At 42.2% G+C, this 18,588-nt stretch overlaps 1 protein-coding gene across 5 annotated transcripts in view; it reads right to left on the bottom strand.

The window, feature by feature from the left end:
- ptp4a3 (protein tyrosine phosphatase 4A3) overlaps nucleotides 1-18,588 on the bottom strand; it is a 103,437-nt gene that overhangs the window by 31,235 nt on the left and 53,614 nt on the right. The window contains exon 1 of one of the 5 annotated variants that reach the window (XM_062979955.1): nucleotides 4,077-4,128. The exons of 2 other annotated variants lie outside the window; for them this stretch is intronic. The gene's annotated coding sequence lies outside the window, so the exon portion shown is untranslated. Of the gene's footprint in view, nucleotides 1-626; nucleotides 1,004-3,920; nucleotides 4,057-4,076; nucleotides 4,129-18,588 lie in introns of those variants that run through there. 2 more of the 5 variants (XM_062979953.1, XM_062979954.1) reach the window with 2 other exon arrangements.

The raw sequence follows: 18,588 nt of genomic DNA, 5'->3' as shown, positions 1-18,588 counted from the left end.
GAGAGACTTGGAAGTATCTTATTCAACGGATCTCCTGAAGTCAAAGGGGACTTGACAGCAATTAACAGCAACAACAACAAGATTCTGGATTCACCAGTTATATCGGATGGATGTCCTGGGAGTTGAAATAAAATCCATCTTGAAGGCCAGAGGTTGAGAAATCCTGGTTTCAAAAACTATTTCGAAACAGTGATGCTAATAAATATATAGTACACATCAATAAAAAGCGCGACTGGAACAACCAGATACTAGTCAACTACCTGGATAAACAAAGTCTTTGTCTGCCAATGGAAAGAGAATGCAGAAGAGACCATCTTATTCTTCCTTGAGGATCCAAAAACAGACCGACTCATATTGGGAAACACAGTCTGCCTTCCATATCCATGGATATTGCACCTACGGATACAAAACATCCATGGCTTGGAAATATTCAAAAAGAAATTTCCATTTTATATAAGAAAGACCATTTTATGATGAAATTGTCTATAATGGGAATTGAGCATCCACACATTTTTGGTATCCATGGAGGGTCTAGATACAAACCCCAGACAATAACAAGAGCCCACTATACCACCTCTTGATAATCTATAACTTAAACAACAAAAAAAGGAGAATCTTCACCTTACCTCTTCCCCAGAATTTCCCAAAACGGAGTATTTCAAAGCACTAAGGAGGACAAGCAAAGGCACGTTTGGTTTTCGAATTAAACACAACGGATGGAAGCCAACCCAAAGGTGCCTCTCCTTTTCCCCTCCATGCACGGACTCCAAATAGTATAGTGTTGCTGACAGACGACGAAACTCTCCGGTGTCACCTTCGCTTTGCACGGAGGTGCTTCTCCCATTTTCGGAGAGGCATTTCCTCCTTCCAGCTCTTTGCCTCTCCTCTGAAGGCAGAAGAAGGGCTTTCTACGAAGATCTGCTGAGAAAAGGCCGTCCGAACAAGACGCCGCGGCCTGTGGGAACTCGTGCGCAATTGTGCTCCTCCTGTCCCAACACTCAGAGCACACCAATGTTTGCGACTGCACTGAATGCCGGCCAGAGGCAAACAGCAGCTTTTCACCCTCCTCCTACACAGCAGGGATGGGTGTGCCCAAGCATCGTCACTTAACAATTTCCTCTTGTTTTCCAACCTTGAAACTGCTGCGCCAAGAATTTCAGGGACCAATCCCTTGCTCGTCCAAATCGGAAACTGCCTGGGATCGCTGCCAGCCGCACCGCACATGGCTTTTGGGTGGTCATGACCAGACAACAACACACAAGGTGTGTACAGAGGAGTGGGCAGGAGAGACTGAATGCATCCAAGTTCTATTAGCATAACAGCCTACGAGAAATGCAGATCTGAACTCTTTTCAGCAAAAACTAATATGGCAGAGTTTAAGTCTTTTCAACAGCTTAATACAAGGTTGAGTAGTGCTTAAGACACATTTCACAGCATTGATTCTTCCCACTCAGTTGGCTGGATCCAGGGTTTTAGACAAGAGGATTTTCCGTTTGGAGACGAGTGACCAGCTCATGGCTCCGAGTTCAAAAGAGGAGACAACATAGCAATGGGCTGAGTGCAACCTGTAGCCCACATATCCCCCCTTGGACTCCACTTCTATGGTTTCTAAAGCTCAACCAACCATGAAAAAAATTGGCACGAGTTTTTGGGGAATCCTTGCCCCCAAACCAAGCAAAACACCTCAGAATGCATGAAAACATCTGAACTCACTCTCATAATCAACCCAGAACCCTGTGCTATTCTCAACTACCTCTGTTTCCCTCTCAAAATGGTGAAAAAAGTCTGATTAGGCTTTCTGCCCAAGGCAAGTGTGGGTCTATGAGATGCAGGTAAGTCAGAGCAAAAAACAGAAAAAAATACTTAAAGCAAAAGATGACAACTACAGCAAGGGCTAATTTTTGAGAAGGGCTGGAAATTTTGACCTTTTGAGAAAAGCTGAGTAAGAAAATGGAAGTGCCTGGGTTTGCAACCCATAGAGAAGTCTGGGGGATACAAATTGTCTCATTCCACAGGCAGTTGTCCATTGCCATGCTTGACCTATCAAGGAGAACAGTGCACAGCATTCTTTGCGTTTCTCCTTTAATGTCCAGAATAAAACTTGGAGTGGATGCATCGCCTAACTGACATGGAAGTGACCTTCTGCTGCTAGAGGCTGAACCTAGAGATGCTGGAAATCATCTATCCACTCACTGAATTAATGGGGCACATCAATGGGGTCAACACATTTGCTTCTTCAAACAAGACATCCAGGCAACGTGAGCTTGCCCGGTCTAGCCTTCATGAAACTCTAGTTTGCACTTTTGCAAGGAAAGTAACTGTTCCAAGACCTGATGAGTAATCTACAACCTTGCACCTTTAAATATACCCCATGCTGAAACCAACATGGGGTATATGGGGCCAGAGTTATAGAAAGAAAGGGGTAGGATGGGAATGAGTTAGAGTTGGAAAAGGCATCTACCTTCCATGCATTAATATCTTTTTGTTATGTCATATATCCGAAGAATTGGGTTTACATAGCAGGCTCTCAAGTTAAGCAGAACGCAAGCAACCAGAACTCTAAGCAGTTGGCAAATAACAGTAGTAGTAGTAGTAGTAGTAGTAATAATAATAATAATAATAATAATAATAATAATACAAAATCCAGCATATCTATCTTGTTTGCTGTGTCATAATAAAATAATAACAATAATAATAATAATAATAAATAAATAATAATAAATTACGATCTGCCAACTGCAAAAGGCCACCTTACTGGGATCTGCGCGCATCATTAGAAAATACATCACACAGTCCAAAACGCTTGGGAAGTGATTTGTGACACAAAATCCAGCATATCTATCTTGTTTGCTGTGTCATACTATGTTGTTGTGTCAATAATAATAACAATAGTATCCTCATATCCTCAGCTGTAAGAAAATCGCACAGACAGACTACAAACAGAGGCACAACTATGTGGCCCAAATGATTCATTGGAACTTATGCTTCAAGTACCACCTCCCAGCAGGAAAGAACTGGTGGGATCACAAACCTGCAAACGTATTGGAAAATGAGCACGCAAAGATTCTGTGGGACTTCCGAATCCAGACTGACAAAGTTCTGGAACAAAACACACCAGACATCACAGTTGTGGAAAAGAAAAAGGTTTGGATCATTGATGTCGTCATCCCAGGTGACAGTCACATTGACGAAAAACAACAGGAAAAACTCAGCCACTATCAGGACCTCAAGATTGAACTTCAAAGACTCTAGCAGAAACCAGTACAGGTGATGGGCACACTGGGTACCGTGCCAAAAGATCTCAGCCGGAATTTGGAAACAATAGACATTGACAAAATTACGATCTGTCAACTGCAAAAGGCCACCCTACTGGGATCTGCGCGCATCATCCGAAAATACATCACACACTTGGGAAGTGTTCGACTTGTGATTTTGTGATATGAAATCCAGCATATCTATCTTGTTTGCTGTGTCATACAATAAAACAATATGTACTTTAAATAAACAATGTTTTTATCATACAGTGAAACACTGTTACATTAAGTTTGTCCTCATTTGCTTTTAGTCACTGTATTTCAATATTATTATCAAGTTAATACAGAGACTGTGGCATCATGCAGTATGGCTTATTTTAATAGTAACTCTCAAGCAACAAGAAAAAATGATATAGGATCTATCAACCTGCATAGGTGCCAATTAACTGAATCTACTGTATTTATGAAATTTCATGGAGAAAAGTTAAGTTTTAAAGGTACTGCCACATTTCTTTGGCTCCCTGTGTTTTCTTCTCCCCCTCCCTTTTAATACAAAAGAAATACTCCTTTGTGAATAAAGAAGAAGGGCTTGCAAGGCATCAAGCCCACTAAGAAAATGAAAACCAGCCGGGTCCATGGAGACATTTCCTACTACTTGCAGCTTACCTTTCCCTGGAACCAACAGACCCCCAGGCTGGGAAAGGACCCCTTGCAGCCAGTTTTCCGGTAGCTCCTGCCTTTCGCTCCCCTCGAAAGAGGCTGCCAGCGGAGGAGAAGCTACTGGTGGCTCTAACCGACAGGCTCTTGTTTTGCAACGCTTACCTTCGGCAGGGTCACAGGCTGCTTAGCATTGCGCCGGAGACTCAAAATAGAACATAAGCACATAAGCAAACTGAGACAGGGTAGCCGAAGGAAGTGGGGAGGGGAAAGGAGAAAAGGGGTTGTGTGTGTGTGTGTGTGTGTTTACTGGCCATGTCTCTACCTCTTCCCCATTTTTGGTTTGCCAGTAAGAAAACAAAAAACAAGCTTCTAAAGAAAGATCCACAATTATTATTATTATTATTATTTACAAAAGGGAGGTTTGCACTGGATGCTGGTGTAGGCTTTCTGCCCAAGGCAAGTGTGGGTCTATGAGATGAAGATAAGTCCCAAAGGTACAACAGGGAAAGCACTTAAAGCAAAGGACGATAAATGCAGCAAGGATGGCATAAAGCAGACAACAAACTTGCTCCATCCTCAATGTGACATCCTTTAACATATCTATACATGGTTATTATGTCTCCCCTCAAGATCTTCTTCGGCAGGCTAAATATACCCAGCTCTTTAAGCTGTTCCTCATAGGGATTCATGGTCTCCAGACTTCATTTTAGTCGCTTTCCTCTGAACTCCTTCCAGCTTAGACTCAATATCTCTCCTGAATTGTGGTGTACAGAATTGGACACTATTCCAGGTGAGATCTGACCAAAGAAGAATAGAGGGATATCATTACTTCCCTTGATGTAGATCAGTAGTTCTCAACCTGGAGTCCCATGATGTTTTTGGCCTTCAACTCCCAGAAATCCTAACAGCTGGTAAACTGGCTAGGATTTCTGGGAGTTGAAAGCCAAAAACATCTGGGGAACCCAGGTTGAGAATCATTGATGTAGACACTATAATTCTTCTGATGTAGGCTAGGACAGCATTAGCTTTTTAAGCTGCTGCATCACATTGTTGGCTCATGCTCAACTTGTGGACCAAAGCAGAACAGAGTGGGAGTATTACAACTTATTGTCTTTGTACTTTCAATTCATTTCCAACTTATGGCAGCCTTAAGGATTGTCTTGCCAAGTTTTCTTCCAAGAGACTATACCACTGCCTTCCTTCAAGGCTTCATCAAAATAGTCACTATCTTCCTTTGAGTCTGAGAAAGTACAACATGCCACTTAGTGAGCTTCACAGCGGAGAGGGGATTTAAATCCTGATCTCTCAGAGCCTCAAACCATTACACCAAACTGGCTCATAAAAGTTTCCACTCAATACCACACTCTGTTTGCCCTTTAGACTAGTGGCAGCAACAATGACTACAAGCCTTCGACATCAGGTTGAACTGGAAATTAATGCCACAACTCAGAATTCCAGGAAGCTCAGATCCTCCACCTTTTAAACATAAGATTCTGGTCCTCAGGGCTGAAAGCATGACATGTCCAAACTCCACAGAGACTTGTAAGAATCTCTGCAGACAGGATGCATTGGCAATCTAGTGGCAGGATGAGAGGAAGGATGTAGTTTTGCAAAGCTCTATTTCCCTTCCTCAACAACAACAACAACAAAATCAGAAAACCTTTTCCCCTAATGTCTTGAGACTTGTTAGCAGCAGATACACACAGACAATCACCTTTAAGTAATTGTTGGCAGTATAGCACTTTGGTACCTTGAGGGAAATTTTAGATTGGCAGAGACAGAAAGAGATGCTGCAAAACACCCAAGTGAATACGATTTATAGTGTTGTACTATCTATCATCTCTTAAATTGAGGCAAAAAATTATTCTAATTAAAGAAAACTCATCTGAAATGCCTGACTAGGATCACTATGAAGTCTGTGTGTGTGACTGCAAGGAACTCTTACTATCTTTGACAGTTTTGGTAACTAACTGCATATAAAATTATTGGGCACCATTTGTACTTTTACAAATTTTTATGCTCTTTGTTATGGCCTTTGGCTAGTACAATAAACGTATTTATGATGACAATATGCAAGACAATCAGAATTGGCTCATTTGATGTGTGTGTTTATGTATCCTCTATTGCTCCCCTAAATATCTATTTATCTGCTACTGTTCCCTCAAGTATTTATATCTTGCTGAGGACAATATTGGTGATCTAGTTCAATTTCTTATCATGCTAGGATACATAACTAAAGCACTCCCAAAGTAGTCTATGTCTGAAATGGGGACATCCTTAGGGCAGGGGAGCTCTGCTGCATTTACACGCACTGTAATTGACACACACTATATTGCACACAATTGAGATAGCACTTTAAGCTGCCAGAGCATGAAGTTTCACTGGTAGACTATTATGGAGAACTGAAGACCAGAAAGGAGAGCAGCCACAGAAGAGAGCATTCCTGACATACCTCCAAAGCCAACTTGAAGTCTGAACTGTGCCTGGAAGCTGCTGCAGTTTGGCAAAAGGTTCACTTAAGAAGGTACAGGAAACCTCCTTACACAAGATCATAAAAAGTACTGTATATACTCATGTGTAAGCCTAGAAAGGTTAGTCTTGGGTTGACTTTATCAGTACATCTCTGAGTAGAGCAGTGAAGGGTAAGAAGCTAAAAGAAGCAACTACTCTCCTCTATTCCCTCTGTCACAGAGCTGTTTCTGTGTTTTTGAATGCCTGCATGGAAAAATGGTGGTGACGGTGACCAGGGTTAGTCAGCCCTGAGGCAGTGTTGGGTGCATTTTCCTCTCTGCAGAATTATCTTCCACTTATCCATGGATCACATAAAAAGCTTGGTTCCAAAACCTGCCCCCAACTAATACACAAGTGTATAAGGGTGGGTAGGCTTGCAAAACACTTGAAGACAATCATGCCACTTTGGGAGACATTCTGCAGTTGGTGCCAATCCTGTTCTCCTAAGATTAGACTTATGCACATTGTTTTCTACTCTGCACAATATGCAGACGGGTGTTGTGCTTTGCAAAACACTTGTCTCTTCGGTGACATTTGGAAATATCCTTTAGGTTTGTTTGTTTTTGCCTGAGAATTTGATAAGCTGTGGATATTCATCTGGTCTTTTATACCACAGCTCAGAATTATGAGATAAACCTTTCCTCTCCTGGGGTGGTTGGTTACACCAGAGGGAGAGAAGAGCAGTAAACAAGTCTGAAGAGAAGGATGTTGACAAGATGGATCATGCCCTGAGAGGGTGACCAAGAAGGTAAACAGAGGCCAAGCCCTAGGGGAAATGACTTAGTGACCTTGGAGAAGATTGAGTGGTGATATGATAGCCATCTTGACACATCCAATGTGATATCATATATAAGCTGGGGTGAGCTTGTTTTCTGCTGCTTCTGAGGATTCAAATGGCAAGAAATGGGATGCCACCTAAAAATCAGGAAGAACGTCTCCATGAATAGCAGACTCTCCCTCTTTGGAGATGTTGGATGGCTATCTCAGGAATGCTTTAGCTGACTAGAAGGAAGGTGGACCAGGTGATTTCTAACCTTCGACCCTCCAGATGCTTTGGACTCCAGCTCCCAGAACACTTGACAGCTGGCCAATTTGACTGGGGCTTCTGGAAACTAAAGTCCTTGAACATGGGGAACCATAGGTATGCAACCACTAGACCAGTGGTTCTCAACCTGTGGGACCCCAGGTGTTTTGACCTACAACTCTCAAAAATTCCAGCCAGTTTGCCAGCTGTTAGGATTTCTGGGAGTTGAAGGCCAAAACATCTGGGGACTCACAGGTTGAGAACCACTGCACTACACCAAATAGTCATTGTGTTCCCTTCTATGATTCATTTTTTTTTTTTTGCCTCAGGTCTATTTATACTCAGAACTCATATTACATCTGCAAGAGCCAGGATGCACTCGGTTGGGGCTGCTTTGGAGACCTATATATCTTTTGCAAATTTCTCACGCTGTTTGGGGGAGAAAATCAGATGCTTCCTTTCTTGCACCAGACACCTGTATTTCTGCATCTGGCTTTTGTTTTCGAGATGACAGCAGAGGCAAAGAACTGTTACAGGAAGGCAGGGGGATGGATTTTCTGCTTTGCAAAACACTTCCGCCAAGTCTCAAGATACTAAGAAAAGCACTGCTGGGAAAGACAGAAGCCCCCAATTTGATTTTCATGAGCCACTGTTACCACTTGTGAATATTAAAATAAAGGTAGCCATGTTCTTCCTGAAAGAACAAAACCAAATCAACTTGCAGTTTCGGAAGGAGTCTCACTATTGCCTCAGCACCCCAGTATATACAGTAGAGTCTCACTTATCCAAGACTCGCTTATCCAAGCCTCTGGATTATTCAAGGCATTTTTGTAGTCAATGATTTCAATATATCATGATATTTTGGTGCTAAATTCATAAATACAGTAATTACAGCATAACATTACTGCGTATTGAACTACTTTTTCTGTCAAATTTGTTGTATAACATGATGTTTTGGTGCTTAATTTGTAAAATCATAACCTAATTTGATGTTTAATAGGCTTTTCCTTAATCCCTCCTTACTATCCAAGATATTCACTTATCCAAGCTTCTGCCGGCCCGTTTAGCTTGGATAAGTGAGACTCTACTGTACTGCTATATCTCACTGAATTTTACCTACTGGACTTTCACCCACTGTGCATTCCCAATTTTTGGTCAGAGTTCAAAATTGCCTCCCCCTAGGCTTCAATAATGTATTAACTTCAAAACAAAAGACAAGGATTCTTTCTGCATTTTCTTTTTAGGATAGAAACGTCTAACCCTCTGATAATTTTGGTTGCCCTTTCCTGAAACCTTTCATGCTCTGAAATATTTTTTATATGATGGGGATGACCAGTTGCATGCAGCATTCTCACTGAGGCTCTGACACAGTTATGCAACTACTACAAGCATGTTATCTGTGTGTGCTTCATCTAATGCAGGGATGGGCAAACTTTGACCCTCCAGGTGTTTTGGCCTTCAACTTGCACAATTTCTAACAGCCTACGGGCTATGCGAGTTAAAGTCCAAAGCATCTGGAGGGCCAAAGTTTGCCTAAGTCTGGTCTAATAAATGGAGGAGTGAATGCAGTGCACATCTGATCGAACTCGAACTATATGTGGCATACTTCTCAATGAAGAAAACTCATAAACCTTTTGAGCTTTTGAGTTTGTTTCCTATCCCACACTGCTTCTCTTTCCATACCTCATAATACTGCAACGCTGCCAAGCACCCCTTTGCCACGGAAGATGTTTTTTAAGCATTCCATTGATAATTTGAGAAGTTACAGAATGCGCACATCGGGAGATTCACTGTCAGAAGCAGGACTCAGTGGTGCATGAACACACACGCATGCCAACAATGACGCCAGCTCACCACCTGCCAAGCGATTACTCATCTGGCAGCGCTCTGCACACATCACAGAAGAAGCGAGTGTTAAGGAGGATTTAACTAAGGATCACAAAGAGATCAAACTCTTAACCAACCTGATCCCGATTTCAAACATGCTGAAACCTAGTCAAGCAACCCCCCGTCGTCCAAAAGGCTCTGGTTAACTTCCCCTTGGTATTTGGAGAAAGTCCTCTCCCTAAATTTGGGCACAGTGGACAATAAAAGTTACATGTGTTTTAGTGGAGTGTATCAAGAAGCAATGAGCAGAAGTGGGGAAAGCAAAGAGAATCTTTATAGTAAATCTTGGCAGAAATATCTAAAATGGGATGGATGTGTTGCTGATATGCAGAAAGGAGAGCAATTCCCTTCTTCTTTCCACTGCCTCCTCTGCAAAAACAGAAAGCTGTCAGACTGTAGGTAGCATTCAATTGATGTGTCCCTGCCAGGCCAAAGCATAGTAAATATAGGCAGCTGGACAAATAACCAGAATCCTGTTTGTTTCTTCTGTGCATACAGCTTTCCCTACTGAAGTAGCCAGACACTTTTGTCTGATGTCAAAGGGTTCAAGGTTACAGAAGTGACCGCACATGGAAAACCCTACAAGGGCCATACAGTCCAACTCCCTGTCATGCAAGAAAATACAATCCAAATGTTCTTGACAGATGGTCATCCAGCCTCTGCCTAAAAACCTCTAAAGGAGACTCCACCGCACTCCACTGTGAAACAACTCTTACCACCAAGAAGTCCTTCCTAATGTTTCGTTGAAATATCTTTTCCTTCAGTTTGAATCCACTGCACTTGTCCTAGATTCTAGTGCAGAAGAAAGCAAGCTTGCCCCCTCCTCAATGTGCATCCTTTCAAATATCTAAACATGGGTCTCATGTCCCTTTCTCCCAGCCTTCTTTCCTCCAGGCTAAACTTACCCAGCTCTTTAAGCTGCTCCTCACAGCGCTTGCTTTCCAGACCTTTGACCATTTCAGTTGCCCGTCTCTGGTCACTTTCCAGCTTGCCAAAATCCTTCTTGAGTTGTGGTGCCCAAATCTGGACACCTTGTATTATCCCAGGTGAGATCTGACCAATGCAGAAGAGAGCAGGACTATGATTTTCCCCAATCTAGACACCACACTCCCATTGATGCAGTCCAGGATCACATTCTAACTTGGATGTATATTGAGCAAAAATACTCATGTATATTTAGCTATGCATTTCCTCATCCAATTGGTGTCCAGGTTGAGCTGTGTGATGTTGCCACATAACACAAGGCTTGCGTGGAAGAATTAATTTGGAACTCTGCATAGAGATATTCAGGCTGTACAACCTAGAGACAGGATCTCAGCCAAACTTTCCAGCATTACATCAGCTCCAAGGAGGCTTCAATGTCAGACCAGGAGACATAATATTGGAGTGCTGCAGTTGCGGCTTCCTAGCTATTGTTTTTCAAAGCTTTTTGCCTTCACAGAACCACTCCTATGCACGTACCATGGGGTGCAATATAGTGCTTATTCTACATTGCAAAAAACAGGTCCTTGAGGTTAGGGATGGGAAGTTGTTGGACTGTAAATCCCAGAAGCCTAGTCAGAGAAGTCACCAATGAGGCATGCTGGGAGGTGCAGTCCAACAGTATAGGAAAGTCACACAATATTAACTCCTGCTATACAATATGTAAACAAAAGCACTGGTTATACAGCCTTCTACATTTAAGTTTTGTGGATTTGATTATTCACCGATCTCATTAATATGTCCTCCTAAGGAATATCTACGTCCAATAGTGGAACACTATGGTAAACTTCCAGCATAACAGAGATAAGGGTGTCTTCTGAACATCTTGACATCTTTTTAAAAAACCAGGACTGCTTTTACATGGATAATGTGGTCTTTCAAACAGCTTAGCTACAAGTTGTGTGGATATTTTCAAGGTTCACAACTAGCACTTTGGATTCTGTTGAGAAAGTTCTTGCAAAAGGAGGATCCTGGCTGTAACCAAAACTTGGAGATGTTACTTTAGGACCACAAGTTCTGGCATACACATGCCTGCATGACCACTGCCTGCACTGGGTGGGTGCAGATTCTAGATTAAGCTGAAATTCACAAAAAGTACTACCCCCTTCAGCTTTTCCTGTAACTGGTTGCAGTTACTGGAAGTGTCAGCAGAAACCTCAGCAGAAGTTTCAAATCACTTTTCAACAGCAACCCAATGAGGAGTGTTATAGCCGCTCAAATGGAAAGTACCGAACACAAGCCAGTAATGCAAAGTTCTATTTGAACTTTGGTAGACATGGCCAACCTGTCTTCTTAGGAAGCATGTCTTTCACAATGGACAACCTCTCTGTGGAACCTTTGTTTCCTTTGAAGGAATCCCAGGCTTTCCTGGAACACAATTTGAAGGTCACAACACCGGACTAGGGGTGGTGAAAATGAGATTTTTAGGGTGCATGTGATCCTCAAGTCCCCAGCTCCCCAAATTGCTTTTGTTTCTTCTCCAAATTGAATTTGATTTATGGAAAGCTTCTCCTAGGATTTCCTAGCAATATTTATTAGTGGAGTCGGCCATTGCATTCAATTGCATTCTTCTTGCCACCACCTCCAAGCATCTACTTTTATTTTACAAAAAAAAATCTAATCCAAATGTAGCGGAGTCTCAGGATTGTTGTATGTTTTCCAGGCTGTATGGCCATGTTCCAGAAGTATTCTCTCCTGACATTTCTCCCACATCTATGGCAGGCATCCTCAGAGGTTGTGAGGTAACCTCACAACCTCTGAGGATGCCTGCCATAGATGTGGGAGAAACGTCAGGACAGAATACTTCTGGAACATGGCCATATAGCCCAGAAAACATACAACAACCCTGAGATCCTGGCCATGAAAGCCGTCGACAACATGTAGTAGAGTCTCTTTCTTTGGAGGTTTTTAAGAGGTTGGGTGCTTTTGCTGTGGATTCTTGCATCTCAGAATGGGCTTGATGGTTCTTGTGGTCAATTCCAACTCAACAATTCTATGAATGGGAAAGAAGGAATGAATGGTGGGAGGACTGATGAAGAGAAAAGCTGCAGCCAGGCTAGTATCATATCATTTGCAAGCATCTCAACATTTCTCCTGAGTGAAATTTCTTGGCTGAAGAACCTGGGAAAACAAGCTGTGGTTCCTGAGATTGATGGGGCCTCCTAAGAAGCATCCCAGCCAAAACAGCTGTCACCAGCAGGAAGCCTGAGAAATGTCTCTTTTAATTAAAATGCAGATTCTGGAACTCGCACCATGCTTTTTACACTCCTTAACAGAGGAAAATATTTAGGGCCTCAAAGGCACTGTATCCCATCTGATCTTGAAAGCTAAGCAGGGCCAGCCCTTGTCGGTACTTGGTTGAAAGATTGCCAATGAATACTAGGTGCTTTAGTATACAGGTCAGAGGAAGGTTTTAAGAAACATCACCTCTGACTATTCCTTGCTCAATAAAACCGTATGAAATTCATTGGGTCACCATTACATACGCACACATTTACACCTCCCAAGAATAGGATTTTCTGTAGCACTTGAAGAAGGGATGTAGATTTGTGTGAGAACTTCTCCAGAAAGGAAGATGGCATCCCGGAAATGCAAGGATAAGAACAATACAACAAAAAGGAGAGGGGAACAACAAAATGACATGAGTCATGGACAGCTTGGAAAGCGAGGATGAGGAGATGCTGGTGGAAGGCTCAGCAGTCAAGCTGGAGGCCAGCAGCTCCATCAGCCAAGCTTTGAAGTAGCACCCATGGAAGGAGCTACTACTCTTAGCCTGATGAGCAAATGTGAGCTACTTCCGTTGAGTAGGCTGAGGGAGAGTTAACTGTTCCTGTTGTCATGGTCCTGAGAAAAGGGAGGTCTCAGCTGCGTAGCTCCTCTAGATTAGCCGAGAAGAGAGCCAGCAACAGGTAACACTTGAGAATTTAGGATTTAAGGAATTCAAACCTGGCACCTTGTTGCTGGCTGCAACGTCAGTTCTAGAAGCTACAATCCTGGACTCCTGATATCTTGTGTCCTGAACTCTGCACTTCCTTCAGACCTCGGCTACGGATTCTGATTCAACCTTGTACTCTGGACATCCTGGGATTTGGCTTAGGACCCTGGAATGGACATTCGGCTTCTCTATTGTGTCATCCTGTTAATCTTTGCACCTCTGTTGGACTATCGTTTTAACCTTGGACTCTGGATTAACGCTCTGCTAGAGGGTCGAGGCTTCTGACAACATGACAAAACCAAGTGCACATGGTCTTAAACTGTTTTGAAGCTCTTAAGCATGTTTCTAAACTTGTTAAACTGTTTTACATATTTTTACTCCAGTTACTTGTTTTGCTGTTTTAAACTGTGATTTCCAAACTTTGGTCCTCCAAATATTTTGCAGTATAGCTCCCATAATACCTGTTTGCCAAATTGGCCGAGGCGTCTCTGGAATACTCTGGAAGGTATTTGGAAGACCAAGGTTTGAGGACTGCTTTCATTGCTATCAACTGATGTTATCTATGTGTATGTTTCCTTGATATGTTGGCACATAGGGCAGGATATACAGCACAACCTCCTGTATCCATGGGAGATAAATTCCCAGACTTCCCATGGCTACACAAAACTGTGGATAATAGTGAACCCTATTGAAATGAAGGATTTCTGTCGTCAGACTGTAGAATGAAACTGCAGGTACTGGTTCCCTGCATATGGAGTGTGTGTGGGTAAATCAATCAAACAATCTGGAATTTTTTGCTTCTCAAAAGGGTGGCTTCCCAGCCCATCCCAAGGATGTATGCAACTCCTTGTAGACAATGATGAATCAGATGCCACAAGTCCCGCTTGCATTCCAGCATTTAATTCTCTTATCCATACATATAAATTTGGATCATGGATACAATGCCAGAATCCCAAGAATCCTTTAAAAACCACTGAGTCATCTGAAATATCCCGAGTATTTCTCAAGATTAATGCTTCGACATTTGGACTTCCCATCTTGAAACATTGCATCATCTTTTTTCCCCATTGGAGCTGGTGGACTGGACCTGTAGTGGCACAATTCTTGTTTCCAACTAATCATGCAGGCATTTCCCCTTTAGAAATCATTTGCTGGTGATCAGCATGTCATATTTATCAAACCTTTCCAAAATTTTCAGATAAAAGTCATGAGGAGAAAAAAAAAGAAGAGCAGCTCTTGGAATAACACAGCCCCAAGGTCCTAGGCTAGTTTGAACGTGGAGGAGAAGAGACACGTTGCTTTCATGAAAAGTCCCTAGGATCAAAGAGTGGAAGCAGGAAGAGACATTGCCCTGGAGAAAAGGAAGGGATGGTCCCTGTTTTGCATAAAGAGGAACGTGAGCCAGGATCACGTTCTTGACAGAATGGAGAAAGGTGAACACTAGAAGGTAATTTGACAGTTCACTGGAAAGGCGTGGCAAGTGATATGCCAAGAGCTGTGTGTATTATCTCCCGCAATGCAAAGCTGAGGAGGCCAGTTGGGTTCATCTGGTCTACTGTCATATCTCCAGCAGCTGGAGCTCTGGCAAACCAGGACAGAAATGTCACTCCATCCCCTAGCTTCACCAACACATCTCTTCCATGGAGGTCTAATGCTTGTGAATTGAGATTAGAAGTGGCAACTGGCTTCTGTGTCAGCAGGGGAGTTGAATCCCACCCTGGATTTTAATCTGAATTTAACCATGATCTTCAAATTTGTTCTACATTTGAAGAGCTCCTTTGAAGTTCAGGCTAAAACCCAGAGAAGTATTGGCATCACCAACTACTGGCAAAGAGATTCCATTTAATTCATAGTGACTGGGTCTACTGTTCTGCTGTAGAAATAATATAATTTCAGTATAGTTAGGTGTAACATTGCACATTCAATCCCTGCCCTCTCTCATTATTAGGATCACATGGGATAATTTCTGCATGACGCTCATGGAAGGAGGATAGCCATCTGGTGAGAATACTGAGTTCGATGGTCTGCACGGGTTGCAAATTTCTCAAATGCTTTCTGATGATTCCCCTATCATATCATGGAAATGTAAAGCCATGAACAATAGCAAACTCTACATAAATGAGCAACTTCCAGTGGAAACATGCCATAGTTATGCTGGAGGACGTAGAAAACACCAAAAGAGAAAACCTCCTTTCCATTTCTAGTCCTTCAGAGCAGTTCTATGGTCAGCTTCTAGGGGAAGGTTACCATAGAATTGCGCTGGAGGATCTAGAAAATGCTTAGAGAGAATACATTTTTGGGGGATGAGTGGGCCAATGAAATTGTGGATACTGGTCCTGAAGATATGAAGGTCATATTGTACTGGGACACTTTTGTATTGCTTTTTACAATTGTACATTGGGCTCCTGGTATCAGCTGGGGCTTGGTTCGATGCTCCTATCAGATACAATGGCATACTAAAATGGGCAAAACTAAGGTTTGCTTTTTTGAAATTTCTGTTTTGAAATATTTTCAAGTCATGGAGAACCCGTGGATAGAGAGTGCCAGTAGTACCTTGCTTTAAATGACTGTCTTGGATCATGTGTTGGGAGAAAGACAGGATATAAATCATTGATTCAGCATACTTTACATCGTAGCTATTAATTTAGCACCATCTAGGTCTGTGAAAAATAAACCAAAACAAAAAAACAGGAAATGTATCAAATGTTGATTTCACCTTTCTGGCCTGGGAAACGAGGGAGACTCTGAGGTCAGCGAGAGACTGTTGTGCCTTCTAATTTGTATAGATAGAAGTGGTAGTTTTTCAGGTCTGCACCTTCCAAAGCTCTAGGAAGTCTAGACCTTTGTATTTTTCCCCCCCTATGGCTGCAAAGCAATAACAAGGCACTGAACAGGCACGTTGCTATTACATTCTGCCACAAGCGTCTTTTTTGCAGACTTTTCAAGCCGGAGATGATATGACTGGAAGGGGAAAAGTGGGTGCTGTTTAAAAGATGAGCACACTTCCGAAAAAACATCTTTTAATTACTGCTTCCTGGGATGACAGCCTTTGAATTAAGGTGTGCGTCGAGAACAGCGGAAACCCTTCGTGACTTGGCGACCAGTCGGATCGCCACTGGAAAGCAAATTCCACTGCTGAATTAATTTAATTGGTAAGGCTCAATGGTACAGAATGCTGGGAGTTTGGGCAGAGGAAGCGAAAGATCTTGCAAAACTACAACTCCAATGGTTGGGAATCACTGCCTTAAGGGGACCTATGCATTATGGATTCAGAACTCCGAATCTACTGCTTTGTGGATTAATATTCATGTCAGAGACCAGCCTCATCAGGGCCTTGGGGGTGTTGGGGTGGAAGCAATTTCCAGCGCTCTGTTCTCAGCCTCCCTTGTCAGCCACAACATTTGACTCTTGATGGAGTTCTTTGTATGGCAAGCTGGCATGACAAGGGTGCATAATGAAGGCCTGCTGTTCCTTTAGACATTTCTCCTTGCAGAGAAGGCATATTCCAACAAAGGACATGATTGGCAAAAGTGGACAGGAGATTTTAATAGCACTTTAATAGCACTGCCTTTTAATAAAAAATAATACTGATTAGGATTTTCATGCCTTTCACCTGTAATTGCATGCAAATGTTCAATATGATTTTTTAAATTTTGATTTCCTTTCTGGTATCTTAAGTAGCATAAACATTGAAATATTTCCAAGCATTCATTGCCTTTCCTCCCATTCCAAATTAGTCAATATAAAGGAGATCCCCTTTCCGTTGCAACATAAAAAGTTGCATGCAAAATTTGATAAAATATGGTTAGGCGGATTTTTCTTTTGCTAGATTATCTGTGATCCTCTATCCCTGGATGACCCCTGGAAATGAAGGTACAGTAGAGTCTCACTTATCCAACATAAACGGGCCGGCAGAACGTTGGATAAGTGAATATGTTGGATGATGAGGAGGATTAAGGAAAATCCTATTAAACATCAAATTAGGTTATGATTTTACAAATTAAGCATCAAAACATCATGTTATACAACAAATTTGACAGAAAAAGTAGTTCAATACGCAGTAATGCTATGTAGTAATTACTGTATTTACGAATTTAGCACCAAAATATCACAATGTATTGAAAACATTGACTACAAAAATGCGTTGGATAATCCAGAACGTTGGATAAGCGAGGCTTGGATAAGTGAGACTCAACTGTACATCCATTTGCCTTCGTTATTGTAAAATTTGGTATACGAGCAATCTGGGAATCAGGTGAGTTAATGAGGCTGAGAAAAGTCTACCTGTGCCCCAAAGGACTGTCAATCTATAAGACATTTCCGAGTTACAAATATCTGACTTACAAACAACTCATAGCTAAGAACGGCGGTGAAACAACAGGAAGTGAGAAAAATCTACACCTTTGAAGAGAAATCCACTCCTGTTATTATCATGGGGGAACAGTGTCTCCACTGAAGCTTTATCACCAATCTTTGTTTCCACAACAAGCCAAATACTTCAAAATCAAATGATCACAGGGACAGAAAATGAGGGGAAATCTTCTTATTCCTAAGGGAAGGAGACAAATCAACGACGGATCAAACACTAAGATCACACAGATGTGCATGGAAGAATGAACATCAAACTGGCTAGTTTACAGCATCAGAGAATGAACACAGGAGTCAATGGACCACACACGACGTGCTGGCAGATACTTAGAAGAGATTTCTCTGGGCATCTGTTGTGACTACAGGGGAGAAAGTAATGGTGATTTCAGGGTTGTTGTATGTCTTTCGGGCTGTGTGGCCATGTTCCAGAAGCATTCTCTCCTGACGTTTCGCCCACATCTATGGCAGGCATCCTCAGATGCCTCACAACCTCTGAGGATGCCTGCCATAGATGTGGGCGAAACGTCAGGAGAGAATGCTTCTGGAACATGGCCACACAGCCCGAAAGACATACAACAACCCTGTGATTCTGGCCATGAAAGCCTTCGACAACACATTAATGGTGATTTATTTTAAAATCCAGGTGAAGGCACTCCCTTGGCTGCAGTTTAAGAGCTACATTCGCAAAATAGTTCAGGGCTCACAGTTTCTAGCCCTGCCCATGAACTCAGCACAAAGGTTGATAGCCTTTCACAAAAACACACTTATGGTGCTAAGGTATGAGTCCATCCTTACTGCATATTTCTGTCCTCTGGAAAACTGAGATTTGGAGTTCTACCTGCAATTTATCAAGTGCTGGAAAATGTGCTACATTTTTTTTCATTGTTGTACTTGCATTTTTAATTGGCTTCATTTTGTTGATAGTTCAATTACTTTTGAACTTTTGCATGTTCAGAATTTTAACTCAT

This window comes from Anolis carolinensis, chromosome 4 (assembly GCF_035594765.1).
Source record: "Anolis carolinensis isolate JA03-04 chromosome 4, rAnoCar3.1.pri, whole genome shotgun sequence".
NCBI classification, from domain to species: Eukaryota; Metazoa; Chordata; class Lepidosauria; order Squamata; family Dactyloidae; genus Anolis; species Anolis carolinensis.
Note: the sequence above shows the minus strand (reverse complement) of the source record. Positions and strands in the feature narration are given on the sequence as shown.